General features: G+C 50.0%; 1 protein-coding gene across 1 annotated transcript in view; it reads left to right on the forward strand.

Moving 5' to 3' along the window:
• BAIAP2L1 (BAR/IMD domain containing adaptor protein 2 like 1) overlaps positions 1-14,494 on the forward strand; it is a 161,970-nt gene that overhangs the window by 21,354 nt on the left and 126,122 nt on the right. The window lies entirely within an intron of this gene.

The following is a 14,494-nucleotide window of genomic DNA, read 5'->3' on the forward strand; positions in this document are numbered from 1 at the left end:
GAGAAGGTTTCTCTTCAAAAGACCAGGGCACGTCTGAGGCATTCTCTTTCCCCCCCCCACCCCCCACCCCCACACTACAAGGCCATAAATTTCCCTGCCTAATCTCCTCTCCTGTGAGTTACAGAAGCTCCTGGGTCATTTATTATTCATCATTATCACAGTGACACATCCAGCCATCTAATTCATTGTCTCCCAGCGCTAACTGCATCTCCTTCCTTGAATACTCACCCGGCTGGAATCTCTTCTGACAAACTCCTGGCACCGCTCTGGCATTATCTTCCCCCAAACAGGCACGATCCTTTTAGAACTTTATTGGCGATCTCTTAAAAGAGCCCTTCAGAAACAGTCGGGGCCTCAGTGTATCACGGATCACTTAGCACTTAGGGAGGACAAATGAGGACTCAGCGTGACTGCCTGTTCTCGCTGTACTGCCAAGGAAATTCAAGGCGCCACCTCCGAGGTCTCCCCGGGGCCAGGGAAGGCACCCAACATGTCCCCTGGCTCATAAGTGACCCCACTGACTGCCTCATCCGTGGACTGTCTGGGGAGGGTGGAGGATGAAGCCAGCGTCCTGGATTCCCACAGGTGGGCTGGGAAGCGCTGTGTGTTCTCAGATCCCCTCCTGTCGCCCCACAGCTGGTTCCCACCCAAGTGATGCCCCCAAACTTCACCCCATCAAAACCTGCCCTCCCTATTTATTTCTGTTCCTTTTAGGGCCCTGCCTCTGCTCGCTGACCTAAGGCAGTGCTGTCCTGTTGAACATTCTGCGATGATGGAGGATGATATTCTCTATCTGCGCCATCCAGTACGGTGGCCACTGGCCACGCGAGGCTCTTGAGCACTTGCCATGTGGCTCACGCAATCGAGAACTGCATTTTTAACCTCATTTAATTTTAAGTTAACATTAAATAGCCACACATGGCCAGTGGTGACCAGTTGGAGAGGCAGATCTAAGGGGGAGGGGGGACTTATCTGTTCACCCAGCATGTTGACTCTCCTGGAAAACAGTCCGACTAACACCCACCAAGTTCCTGCCACATGCTGGGCTGTGGGCTGGGTGTGTTCTGTTCATTGTCTCACTTCATTGTCGTGACAACCAGGTGAGGTAGGTACCATTATATCCCATTTTACAGACGATAAGACTGAAGCTGGGGGAAGGAAGGTAAGCCAAGTGGCTAAGAAGGGATTCAGAGGTTGGCAGTCCAAGAGGGTGTCTAGGGGAATGTGGGCAGGCTTTCTCCACCACACGGGGTCCCTGTGATAGGCTTGGCTCCCAGACTGTCTCGCCTCGCTGGGTCTCCTGAGGAAGGTGTCGCTGGATGAAAAGCAGAGATACATCATTTTAGCAGGATCACACAGATTCCCACTGCATGCAGATGTGAAAAGTGTAGCCTCTTTATTCCTCTATAAATATTCTCTATAAGGTAATCTGATCTTCCTCCCAGACCCCCTTGTAGCTGGAGGAAGGGGAAGGGAAGAAGAAAACAAAATTTCGTCTAATTTTGTAAACACGGCATCCTTCCATAATCTAAATAGTCTCTGTAGTCTCTTCAGGGTTTCTCTGCCCTCGGGCCCCCAGAAGTCCCCCCCAACCCTTCAAGATGGTATCTGGCTAATGTGGACGGTGGGTAGTTTTATGACCTGGTAGCCCCAGGAGAAAGGGGCCCTGGACCCTATCGCATCCTCGGATGAACATGTGGCCGGTGTCTGCTAAGAAGAACTGGCTACGTAATTCTCAGGGCTCAGAGCCAAAGGAAAATGTGGGGTACTTGGTTCAAACACTGCTACGCATTTCAAGATGGTGACAGCAGAGCATTATACCAAGCACATGCCCTTCTGAGCACAGGCCCTGTGGACTGCACAGGCCACACACCCACAAAGCTGGCCCTGCTCCCAGGGTCTGTGTGCAGACCTGCCACTTGTGAGGGTCCATCGCTGGGTGAAGGGGTGAGGGAGGTCTGTTCTCCTGGGGCCTGGTCAGAGCTGCAGTCGACCCTGACCTTTCTCGCCTCTGGGAGGGGTGCTGTGCCCCATCCCCGACCAGGGCCCAGGAGGTCAGGCCTGCAGCCCACGTATCCCTGCCCACAGGCCCCAACCCCAGGTCAAGGCAGAAGTCCAGCTTCCTCATCCTTCTCAAGGGAGTGTATTTCTGGTTCCGCCCACGTCACATAACAGGGGCACTTGGAGGAGGGGGACTCAGGGCTTTCCCTCTTCCTACCAGCTGGGGCAGGGCCGCCTGGGAGGCCACCTTCCCCCTTCCCAGATCCTGAAAAGAAAGTGAAACAGAAGCCCCTGTGTAATGCCCCCACCCATGTGCACCTCCAGTACCAGGAGAGGCGTGTATGAATGACACAGCTCAGCTCCCTGTGCCCACGCCCCACTTCCTGCAAAAGCCACTGGGCTTGAAGGGGCAGATTTCCCTGATTCAGACCACCAGGCCTGCTTCTAGATCTACTAAAGGAGGAGCTGAAGTAATTTCCAGAATTCTTACCTCTTTTGACCTAATCTGTACCTTGCTGCAGACTTGAAAATCCTATTTCATGCATCATATTAACTCTCCTCCTGTTTGCAGAGCTGCTGTAATGGCCTCAGTCCCTTACCCTGCCTCCCAAGAGACTGAAGCGGCTTTGTGTTCACATCCTAGGAGTCTTGAGCGGTCAGCAGACCAATCTCACGAAGTCAAGGGCCGGAAGGAGAGGAGGCGTGGCCCTGGTACACACGCTATATGGAGACCTCCCTGCCTGTGTGGGTTCCCTGTGCTGGAGGCGGCAGGATGGGAGATTCAGAGACTTCCCCTTCTCAGGTCAGATCTGAAAGAGGAACAGGTGTGAATTTAGCAAAGGTGAGTGGAGATGAGCAGGTGCACGGAAAGGGAGCGGGGGCACATGGTGAGGCGTGGGCAGGTACCTGCCCTGTCTTAAAGGAGCGGCCATCAGCTCTGGCTCACATCTGTCGCAGGGGGAATGCCCACCCACTAATGTTTTTATGGATTTTTATGTGTTTAATGTTGACAAATTATTCCAAATTTTAAAAAAATCATAAAACAATGTGCGTACATCAGGTAGGAACCAAACAAAGCATGTTTTCTGGCTGAATCTAACCACTAAAAGAATAGAAGGAAGACTGGATTCTGGGAATTGGGGCATGGGATTAGGCCATCAGGGCAGATCTTACAGGGTTATAGTTGTATTCTGGGAGAGATGTATTCTCACTACTTGGAAACTGTGACATGGTCTTAAACAGGGTAAAGGCGCCTCCAGTTTTGCATCGTGAAGAGACCTCACTGGTTGGCACATGGAGCCTGGGTTGAAGGGGAGAATGTACCCTTGGGAAGGCCATTTAGGAGAGAGTTAATAAGGCAGGAGCAGTGAGCAAGGAGAGATATTTAGAAGGTAACATTGATGGGACTTAGAGATAGACAATCATTAAATAAGCCAATAGTTTAGTCCCTGGCACAGTCCAAAACTATACATTAAAATCAATGCCAGAATTCATTGACATATACACACTACCAAATGTAAAATAGATAGCTAGTGGGAAGCAGCCTCATAGCACAGGGAGATCAGCTCGGTGCTTTGTGACCACCGAGAGGGGTGGGATAGGGAGTGTAGGAGGGAAATGCAAGAGGGAGGGGATATGGGGATATATGTATACATATAGCTGATTCACTTTGTTATACAGCAGAAACTAACACAACATTGTAAAGCAATTATACTCCAATAAAGATGTTAAAAAAGAAATCAATGCCAGAATTGACAGGTATGTCGATCAACGGGAACTCTCATTCCTGGCTGATGGGAATGTACAATGTACACCCACCTTGGATTACAGTCTGACAGTTTCCTTAGAAAGTTAAGGATACACTTGCCATATAACCCAGTCTTTTCACTCTTAGATGTTTACCCAAGAGAAATGACATCTTATATCCACACAAAGTCTCATACACCTGTCTATAGCAGCTTGGTTCAAAATAGCCAAAGCTGGAAACAATCAAAATGTCCATCAATGAGTGAATGGATAAAGAAATTATGGTATATCCATTCAGTGGAATACTACTCAGCAAGAAAAAGGAACAAACTGTTGATATATAACAGTGTGAATGACTCTCAAATCACTAAATGGAGCAAAAAAAAAATTCATACTGTATAATTTCATACTGTATAACAGTTCTGTGGCTTTTTTAAAACGGATTTTATTTTGGTAACAGAAGCTTTTATTTCCAAGTCTTCTTTATATAAAATTCTTAAAAAATGCAGAGTAATCAAAAGATTGATCAGTGGTTGCCTGGGGATAGGAAGGGGAAGGATGAATTACAAAGGAGCATGAGGAAACTTGGGGGGGAGCATGATGGAAATGTTTATCTTGAGTATAGTGATGGATATATAAATATATATGTCAAAATGGATCAAATAGTACACTTTATGTAGGGTTTCACATACTTCAATTATACCCAAATAAAATTGGGAAAAAAAAATTAACTCAAGGAACTGGAATAAAACATTCCTAGAAGGGAGAGTCCCACCTCCACACTGGCCCTGCATTTCCATGTCTTTTAAGCCAACTCTAATTTTAGATAGAAAAGAAAAAGAAGGGGAAAAAAGACACCAAAGTGAGATGTTGCTTTACAAAGGTGTTGGAAATACATTAAACACTAAGATGTTACCATAATAAATTAAACGAATAATTTCAGGTCTGTCTTGCCACATATTTTAAAATATTTAAAATTAACAAGGGCAGAGAAAGCTAATGTTGAGCCAATAATTTTAATGAATATATCCCATTATGTTCTAATGAGTGGCTTTTTTAAAATGGATTTTATTTTGGTAACAGAAGCTTTTATTTACAAGTCTTCTTAAAGGAGCTTTCCTATTACATATTTTTAAAGTACAATTGGAAGAGAACAGTCCGTTTTAAATCATTATATTACAGTGTGACCACAGGGCAGAGGCTTGGAAGTTAGCTGATTCTTAGGTTGATTCCCAGTTCTGTTTCTTGTTTATTCTGAGGCCTTGGACAGTCCCTGTGCCTGCAGAGCCTCAGTTTTCCCATTTGTAATGTGGAGGTAATGACCCCTCACCTCCAGGTGGCACAACATGCTATAGAGTCTGAACATGGATTTCTTCTCTATACAGGAGTAGCTGATAATTATTAGATTTTATACTCAGTCCTAAAACTGCTATCTCCCAAAAGGATATTCAAAGCGAGAAAACTGTAATGCTCGCTCCCTTCATTCAAGTCTGAATGTTGATCATACAATGAACTGGACCCTTCTGGATGCATCCTAAACCATTCTCAAAATAATCCCTCTTTCCGTTCCTCACCCGCCAGGCAGCTGAGCTGCAACTTGACAAAACATGAGGCTAGTCCTCTTTTACAGCCAGACGTTCATCTGCAGGCTCCTTGGCATACCAGTCCCTCCAAGTTATTTTATTATTTCCAAGAAGCCGTAACTGAGCCTTTTTATATACCTTCTGTTGTCATAGGAGCGATCACACATAAAGCATGTCAACCAAGTAGGAGAAAGTCATCTTTCATCTAGTTTACTGTTTCCTTGAGACAGCCACTCTCTGGGTCTGGTCAGTTGGCAGCTTTGATGGGGTTATTGAACACGGCTTTTCAAATAACAAAAACCTGGAGAATGTGGGAGATCCTTTTTTTGGTCAGTTCAGCCCAGGGTTTGGGGTAGAAGGAAGTTTCTCTCACCACGTGGGGGTCTGGTGGGCCCCATGCAGGCCTGCAGCTGGTCCTGGGATCACGCAGCCAAGGTGCTGAGCTTGGCCTAGATGCTAAGCACAGAGACAGCTGTGCTGGTTCTCAGCCACCTTTCCCTCTGTGGCTTCCCCTTCCTGTGGTTTCAGAACAGGACCCCAACTCCCTGTCCAAGCTCAAGGTTTCCTCCCCATTTTCCTGTCACATCTCCTTGTTCCAAAGAGGCAGATCTCAGTTTCCCAGTCTTTAAAATGGGGATAGAAACAATGCCAGCATGAATTTTTTGCCTTTCATTTGTTTTTTGTTGTTTTGTTTCGTTTATTTATTTATTTATTTATGGCTGCGTTGGGTCTTCGTTGCTGTGCACGGGCTTTCTCTAGTTGCCGTGAGCAGGGGCTACTCTTCGTTGCCGTGCGCGGGCTTCTCATTGCAGTGGTCTCTCTTGTTGTGGAGCATGGGCTCTAGGCACGCGGGCTTCAGTAGTTGTGGCTCGCGGGCTCTAGAGCGCAGGCTCAGTAGTTGTGGCGCATGGGCTTAGTTGCTCCACGGCATGTGGGATCTTCCCAGACCAGGGCTCGAACCCGTGTCCCCTGCATTGGCAGGCGGATTCTTAACCACTGCGCAACCAGGGAAGTCCCTTTCATTTGTTAATAAGGATCAACTCAGACGGTGGCATGAACACGGCTGGTAAATTACCCAGAGGTGAGCCGCTGCTGTTACTAACATTCCTCCTTCTTGTCAGGAGCCGCTAGCTCGCCCCTTCCCGCCCCAGGCCCAGCGACGTGCACATCAACAATCCTTGTTTGCAGACTGCATCCTGCAGAAGCACTCCTGCAGGGAGCCTCCTCGACCCCAGAATCATTTAACGACTCAGGAGCGCCAGGCTTCCCCCAGGCATCTCCTGCCTTCCTGAAGGGATGCCCCGAATCCCGCAAAAGTTCTGAAAAGTAATTTCAGTCTCATTAATTCTGGAAACAAACAACAGCAGAGGGAGAAGGAAGATGATGAGCAGAATTAAAGGACAAAGCAGAGGGGGACCCAAGGTACCTGGGGTTGGGGAGAGTGAGGGAGGGGGTGTGAGGCGGGTGCAGCGATCCCACACTCGGTGCAGACTGGGACAGGCAGGTGAAGGGTGCAAGAGGAGTGGTGCTGGGGCGTGGTCAAGGCGGGGCCAGGGTGGGCGGGGCCCACGGGAATGGGGCCTGGATGCACAGGTCAGGAGTAAGGGGAGGATGGGGAGGGGAAGGGGCGGGGCAGGGTCCAGCTGGGACTACATCTTCCAGGATGACTGAGTTATCCAGAAAAAGAAACAAGGGGAAGAACATACCAGATGGAGACAACAGCATATCCATGTGTAATGGGTTGAACTGTGTCCCCCCAAATTTTATATGTTGCAGTCCTAACCCCCAGCACCTCAGAATGTGCCTATATGTGGAAATAGGGTCCTTGTAGATGTAATTAGTTAAGATGAGGTCATTAGTGTGGGCTCTAGTCCAATATGACCTGTGTCCTTATATGGGGAAAATGTGGACCCAGGGACAGTCACACCAGGAGATGCCATGGGAAGGTACACGGGGAGAAGATGGCCATCTACAAGCCCAGGAGAGAGGCCTAGAACAGATCCTCACAGCCCTTGGAAGGAACTGACCCAGCCCACACCTTGATCTTGGACTTCTGGTCTCCCGAACTGTGAGACAATAAATGTATGTTGTTTAAGCCATCCCATCTGTGGTACTTTGTTACAGCAGCTCTAGCAAATTAATACACAAACTAAGTCACAGAGACCCAAAAATGTGTGGTGAGGGGAGAGTGCAGACAGTTTGTAGCAAAGTAGGAAGTAGGAATGGGGGCAGATGAAGCTCTGGAAGAGGGGGGCTCAGAGTGCCACGTTTAGGAGTTTGAGGTTTATCTTTGGTCAGTGGAGAGGCATGGAGGCCTTCAAGCTGGGAACGAAGGTGGTCAGTTTGGGCTTTAGAAGACTCACCCTGGCTGCAGAGTGGAGGAGACTGCCACAGCCATGTGAGCAAGAGATGGAGTTCCAGGGCAGGGAGTAGAGAGAAGAGAGCAGCCCCAGGAGAGTGTAGGCATTCTCATCCACAGGACGCCACAGGGGCCAGCAGGGTGGGGTGAGGAATGTATCACTTTGCTCAAGCTCACTTAACAAAGTCCACAGACTGGGCAGCTTCAATAACAGACATTATTTTCTCCCAGTTCTGGAGGCTGGAAGTCCAAGATCAAGGTGTCAGCAGGGTTGATGTCTTCCGAGGCCTCTCCATGGCTTGTAGATGGCCGTCGTCTCCCTGTGTCTTCACGTGGTCTTCCTTCTCTGTGTGTCTGTGTCCTAATCTCCTCTTCTTATAAAGACCCCAGTCCTATTGGGTGAGGGCCCACCCATATGACCTCGACTTAATATTTTTTTCAATTCGAATGTACATTTATTGAGCCCACATTAAACGGGACCTGGTTAAGAAATGACCCTCTCCTCATCTGTGTACAATGCCCTGCTGTTTCTCCTTGGCTGGGTACATCCTACTTCACTAGTCTTCCACAAACATGCAGTCTTCCAGAATGGAGACTTCTGGGCAGAAGTTCAGAATCTTCTCAGAAGTGATGGGCAGCAGAGTGGTGGTCACAGCTAGTGGAGACTTTGCTTCATTTGAAGCCTGCCTGGAAACAGACTCGTGGCTTCCTGTGGAGGGGCCGGCCCGGGCTGGGCTGGCGCTCCAGTCATGGGCTCCTTGGAATAAACAACACTGATATCTGCATGATCTCCACTCACAAAGTGTAAATGGAATTGTAATTGGCTGTTGGCCCCCTTGGCTTCTTCCCCAAAGCTGAGGGTAGTTGACTCCACATCCCTAGAGAATTCGAAAGCCTGTGTGTGTTCTCCAAACACATATCAGGGGCTGCCTCCAGGGGTGGCATGAGGAAAGTCACAGCTGGGACAAACAGGGCAGAGAAGACCAGGGCCTTCCTGAGTGAACGTGGTGCCAGCGGAAAGCCGGCAGGGAGGGCAGCCCTGGAGCGTGCTGGACGAGCCTTCCGCTGGGCTTGTACAGAAACTTCGGCTCCGTTCCCAGCTGGCTGTCAACCTCATTTTAATGTAATTACCTCTTTGAAGACCCTATCTGCAAATAGAGTCACATTCTGAGTTGCTGGAGGCTAGGACTTCAACATATGAATTGGGAGGATTGGTATACAATTCAGCCCATAACAAAGGGATACCCACGTTTCAGTGGCAGTTTTCACTTCAAACCCATGGCTCATACACACTACTATATATAAAATAGATAACCAACAGGGACCTACTGTATAGCACAGGGAGCTCTACTCAATACTCTGTAATTACCTATATGGGAAAAGAATCTAAAAAAGAGTGGATATATGTATATGTATAACTGATTCACTTTGCTGTACAGCAGAAAGTAACACAACATTGTAACTCAACTATACTCCAATAAAAATTAAAAAAAAAAACCAACCCACAGCTCACTGTGAGACATCAGAGAGAGCCCAGGACAGGCCAGCTGCTCCCCTAGCCTGGCCCTCCCAAGGTGACCATTTTCCTTGGGAATGCATTACTGTCTGGGCTTGGCCTTCTCCTGCAGGCTCAAAATCTAATTTCCATTCCTTCGAGTGATATTTATGGCGCTGGCTCTGCACCAGACATGATTTTGTGGGCATAGTGAATGGTTCCATCTCTCTTGGGGGTGAGCGGGCATGAACCAAGTTCAAAGAAAGTGATAAATAAAAACCATGATGTCAATTTAATGATTTGCCCTGAGAAATACAGTTATCAGATGTGCAGGTTGACAGGACAGCACCCTCTCTCCCTCTGGCAGGCTCTAAGGAGAGCCAGACAACCGTCGGCTGTCCACTTTGGTGGAAAGACCTCCTTCCACACCATCTGCACTCTCCTGTCCGGCAGGCAGGCCTCCAGGAGAATGACTGTGATGCCCACAAATTCACCTGATTAGCCTGGAACCAGAACAAGGAGAGTGAGGTAAACTCGGGCGGGGGTTCTGGGTCTAGGCAGCCGGAGGCTCCCTCTCCCACGCCACGGATCAGCCTTGGCAGACAACCTGGATGCCAGAGCCAGGATGCCTCCTCCCTGGCCCCAGCTGGACGGCTCTGCCCACAGCTGTCTCCAGGCCCCGGCTTACCAGCCCCTTCTCGCTATGTGATATTTCTCCCAACAGGATATGATTCAATTGGCCAGGTTTCCATCAACTGAAATTGCAAACCCACGCCTGGCTGCCTCTGGGCAACTGCCCCCAAATCCCGGAGCACAGGAGTCCTGGGTCTTTCCAAATCCTCCTGCCTCTCATTTACTCACAGATCTTGGGTCCCACTGCAGGCAGACCCAGCCAAGGCAGAGATATGACTTTTCTAGTCAGCCTTGTTTTCCAGGGGCAGATTTTCGGTAAAGCTAACAAAGCCCCAGTGTCAGGACCCCTCCTTTGCTTGGGCCCCTGGAAGAGCTGGAAGATGCTGGCAGTCATAGAGTGTTCTAGGTGGGGAGAGAAGTCAGCTTGGATTCAGCAAACATGTCTCATAAATTGCCTAAAGGCATTTCAGAAGAAAAAGACTTAGATTCCCAGGGCTCCCGGTACTTGGTGGTGATTTCCTTTTTCACTGTAAATCAACATTTGCTTTCATACCTAAATCCATATTGTATTTATGTATCCTTTCTCTCAAAGAGAATCCCTCAAATGGGCTGAGCTTCAGGCCTCACAGACCTTGGATCCACTCCTGCTGGTTTTCCCTGAGTCCTCATCCGTAGGGTGCTGGGGATGAGGGGCTGCCCCGAGACAGGCAGCTCCATGCCTTCCAGACTCACAGGGACACTGCCCAGGAAGTGGGTTGACATCATGAGTCAGAGAAAGATCCTGAGTGTTTCAGCATATGAGCCTTCAGTGTGTAATGGACGTTGGAGCTGAGCTCTGCGCCCCCTGCACCGGGCCCTCCCCCAGAAGACCACCGTGGTTGGGAATACCTGCTTGGCTGGTGTAGCCCTGGGCTTCCTTCGCATCACTGAAGGGAGAGACTGACATCTCTCAATAACACATGGCTCACGTTCCCTTCCAGGGACATTTTTCAGCTTTGGAAAAGAAAAAAACAACCTTTGAAAATTCCTTTAAAAGTTAAATCATGGCTTTTGGTGCCTCCCCCTCCAAATCAAAAACATGTATTTTTGCAAACGACAGAAACATCAGACGTCTTCCCTCCGTCATCTGTCTGGCTGACACGTTTTTCGGGACAGGCGCTTGCAAGGCTTAATTTATGTCTCTGTGTGTTTTAAGGAGCTCCGTGCTATCATTCTGATCTGGGAGTTGCCGTGTGGCCCTGCATCTCTCAGTCTGGTCATTCGTCCTTTCCTCACCTGTGGAGAGTCCGCCCCGCCCTGCGCTTTGTTTTGTATCTGTCGGTCCCCTCCCCACCCCACCTCCCTGCAAGCCAGTCCATCTGGGACTGTTCAGGTGCCAGATCCCCCATTCAGGATAAAGTCTCTCACATATGGATGACAGCGCGGGAGGGGCAGTAGCCAGGGCCCCGTCCCCACGTGACCTGGCGGCAGGGCTCTGGACACTGCCAGCTTCACCTCCTCCAGCCTCCATCCATCCTCCCTTTCAGAGTCTGCTCCTCCCCGTAGCCGGAGTCCCTGACCCCTGCCTCCTGAGTGCACAATGGACACCCCTCCCTTTTCAAGAGCTGCACCCTCTGTGTACAGCCATCACCAGAACTAATGCATGGTTCATAGGAGGCTCTTGGCCTGGCAGTGGGCGCCAAGGGAGAGGATCATGAGGCCCACAGAAGCACTTTGGTTCAAGGAACATTCTTTCCCTGATGCACATCTGTGCTGCCTGGAAGTGCATTAAAAAGAATCAGATGAGCTGCTATTTCTAAAATAGGTTTTGAATGTGTAAAGTGCCCAGGGAGGGCGGGGGGTGGTGCCGAGCTGACGAGGCGCTGGGGCTTCTTTCCGGCTTTGTCCCTGAAGCACAGGGCACCATGTGCCCTGCAGCGGCCCTCCTGGGCAACTGGGAAGGGGACAGGCCTGCCTCAGCAAGGGCAGGGCCACCGAGGCCTCCAAGCCTCAGCACTCTGCTCTCTCACCAAGCAATGCTCTTTCGGCTCTGTGGCTGTTTCAGGAAGAGGAACGGGTCTCTTATCCTGGCCTAACAAGGAGACCCCTCTAGAGCCTTTGTCAGAGACCCAGATTTGAGCAAAGCAGCCAAGGGGCCCGACTTCCTGGCTGGTCCCAGCTCCACCACCCACCACCTGGGGGCCTTGGGCAAGTCACCGAGCCTGGAATCAGGAAAAGTGTGCCCTCCTGACTTGAAACTCCCCAGGTGGTATCCCACCGATTTCTGATCTGCTTTTCTCTGTGCAGACCACATACTACAGGATATTCAGAAGGACCATTTGTCCTGGGGACCAGACCTACAGAGCTACGAGCCAAGGAATTCTGAATCAACAAGGCATGTAAGGCCAGAACTTGGGCACAAGGCACATGCATTAATCATGGCTTCCAGTGGTAAGTGACTGAAATCCCAACACAACTTGGTCTTGCAAAAAGAGGGAACTTATTAGCGTCTACAGGTGAAAGGTGGCTTCAGGCATAGCTGTATCCAGGCACAGAAACAATGTTGTCAAGACTCACTGCTGTTGCAGCCCAGGACTGTGCTTTCCCCTCTGTTGGCTTCACTCTCAGGCAGGCCTGGTCCCCATGGTATCTTCATGGCCTTGCCAGCCCTGTGGAAGACGGTCTCTCTTGTCCAAGGGCTCAGCTAAAGTCTCAGGGCCAGTCACTGTGACCAGGAAGATGGATTGCATAATAAACTTGGGGATGAGGGGTGTCATCACTGCCCAATCCACAAGAAACGGTGGGGGGAGACCCCTAGAGGAAATTCGGAGTCATCAGAAGTCTATGGACAGCATGCTGGGAAAAGAAAAACATTAGGCATCCAACATGGAGTGAAGACAGGGACCCTGTCACTGTTCTGTGCTGTTTAGACGGATTGAGCCAATAGTTCATGGTTTGGGGTTTGTTCTCCCTGGTGGTCAGATTAGAGGAGTGGGCATTTGAGCTGAGCTGCCGAGAGTACAAGTTTGCCAGGTGGGCAAGGAGGGAAAAGCATTCCAAGCAGGGGGAACAGCACAAGCAAAGCCATGAGGTGTGAAAATGCAAGGCACTTTCATAACCGGTGAGCCTCATCCTTGCAGGCATCATGCGGATGGCAGGGAGCACAGAGTGGGAAGAGCTTTCATCTGGAAGTCAGGCAGACTCAGGTGCAAACCCCAGCTCTGCCACCTGCTCTGTGAGATCTCAGCAGGTCCCTACCCCTCCCTGGGTTCTGGTTTCCTCCACAGGACACTGATGTGTGCTGGAGATTGAGTCCCTTATGTCACTACTGTTCTCTGTGAGCTTCCACTACCTGGGATATTTGCTGGCTTTACAGTGCCACCTGCTCTACCCACCCACCTCACACACACCCACAGCTGTCACCTGGGCCTTGCCTTCCCTGCTTTACTCCGTAATGCAAAAAACTACACTTCCCAAGCTCACTTGCCCTCTGGCTTCTGGGTAAGTTTGGTTAATAGGAGGCACTAGTGCATGAAAAGATGCTCAAAGTCACTAATCATTAGAAAAATACAAATCAACAATGAGATATCCCCTCACACCCATGAGGATGGCTGCTATTTAAAAAACAAACAGGGCTTCCCTGGTGGCGCAGTGGTTGGGAGTCCGCCTGCCGATGCAGGGGACACGGGTTCGTGCCCCGTTCCGGGAAGATCCCACATGCCGCGGAGCGGCTGGGCCCGTGAGCCATGACAGCTGAGCCTGCGCGTCCGGAGCCTGTGCTCCGCAACGGGAGAGGCCACAGCGGTGAGATGCCTGCGTACCGCAAAAAAAAAAAAAAAAATGGTTAAGGTGGTAAATTTTATGTTATGTGTATTTTATCCAAATATTTAAAAATTGGAAAGCAGGATGAAAGAAGCCAGGGTCTGTCCCCCCACTTCTCCACATGGTTCCTTTTCCTCCACGTCTCTGGCACCTGCTGCACAGTCGCTCCCTCTGCAGCCCCAGCTCCCGAGGGTCCGTGGTTCTTGCCGTGACTCCCCCTTCCACCAAATGGCTCCAGATCCCGGGGTCCAGTAAAACCACTTCCTCCCTTGGCCTCTCCAGTCCCAGGGATGGTTGTGGCTTCCTGCATTGCTAATCCATGAGTTGCCTCACTTTACCCTTTGGTTTCTCCACTCTCTAATCATTAGAGTAACCAACAAATTCACTCTTTTTAAAAATACCCAGGTGGTTTCTCTTTCCCTAACTGGGATTGTCTGTTACACAACCTAATGAATGGCTCACGTGGCAGGCGTGGGCACAGGCCTCCCCGGCAGCAACTCCGGCAATCCCCACTGGCTGGGGTACACTGGGGGCCGAGGAAGTCCAGATGTTTGGTGCCTCTGGGACAATCTGTTCAACCAGGAACCAAACCTAAAACAGCCAGCCTGGAGTCTCAGCTTCTCTGGCAGGTGGGAACACATGAGGCAGACACTCCACGGGTGCAAAGGAGAAGTCAAAAGAAATCCACGGGACTTCCCAGGTGGTGCAGTGGTTAAGAATCCACCTGCCAGTGCAGGGGGCGTGGGTTCGAGCCCTGGTCCGGGAAGATCCCACATGCTGCGGAGCAACTAAGCCCATGTGCCACAACTACTGAGTCTGTGCTCTAGAGCCCACAAGCCACAGCTACTGAGCCCGAGAGCCACAACTACTGAAGTC

Source organism: Orcinus orca, chromosome 16 (genome assembly GCF_937001465.1).
Source record: "Orcinus orca chromosome 16, mOrcOrc1.1, whole genome shotgun sequence".
In the NCBI taxonomy this organism is placed as follows: Eukaryota; Metazoa; Chordata; class Mammalia; order Artiodactyla; family Delphinidae; genus Orcinus; species Orcinus orca.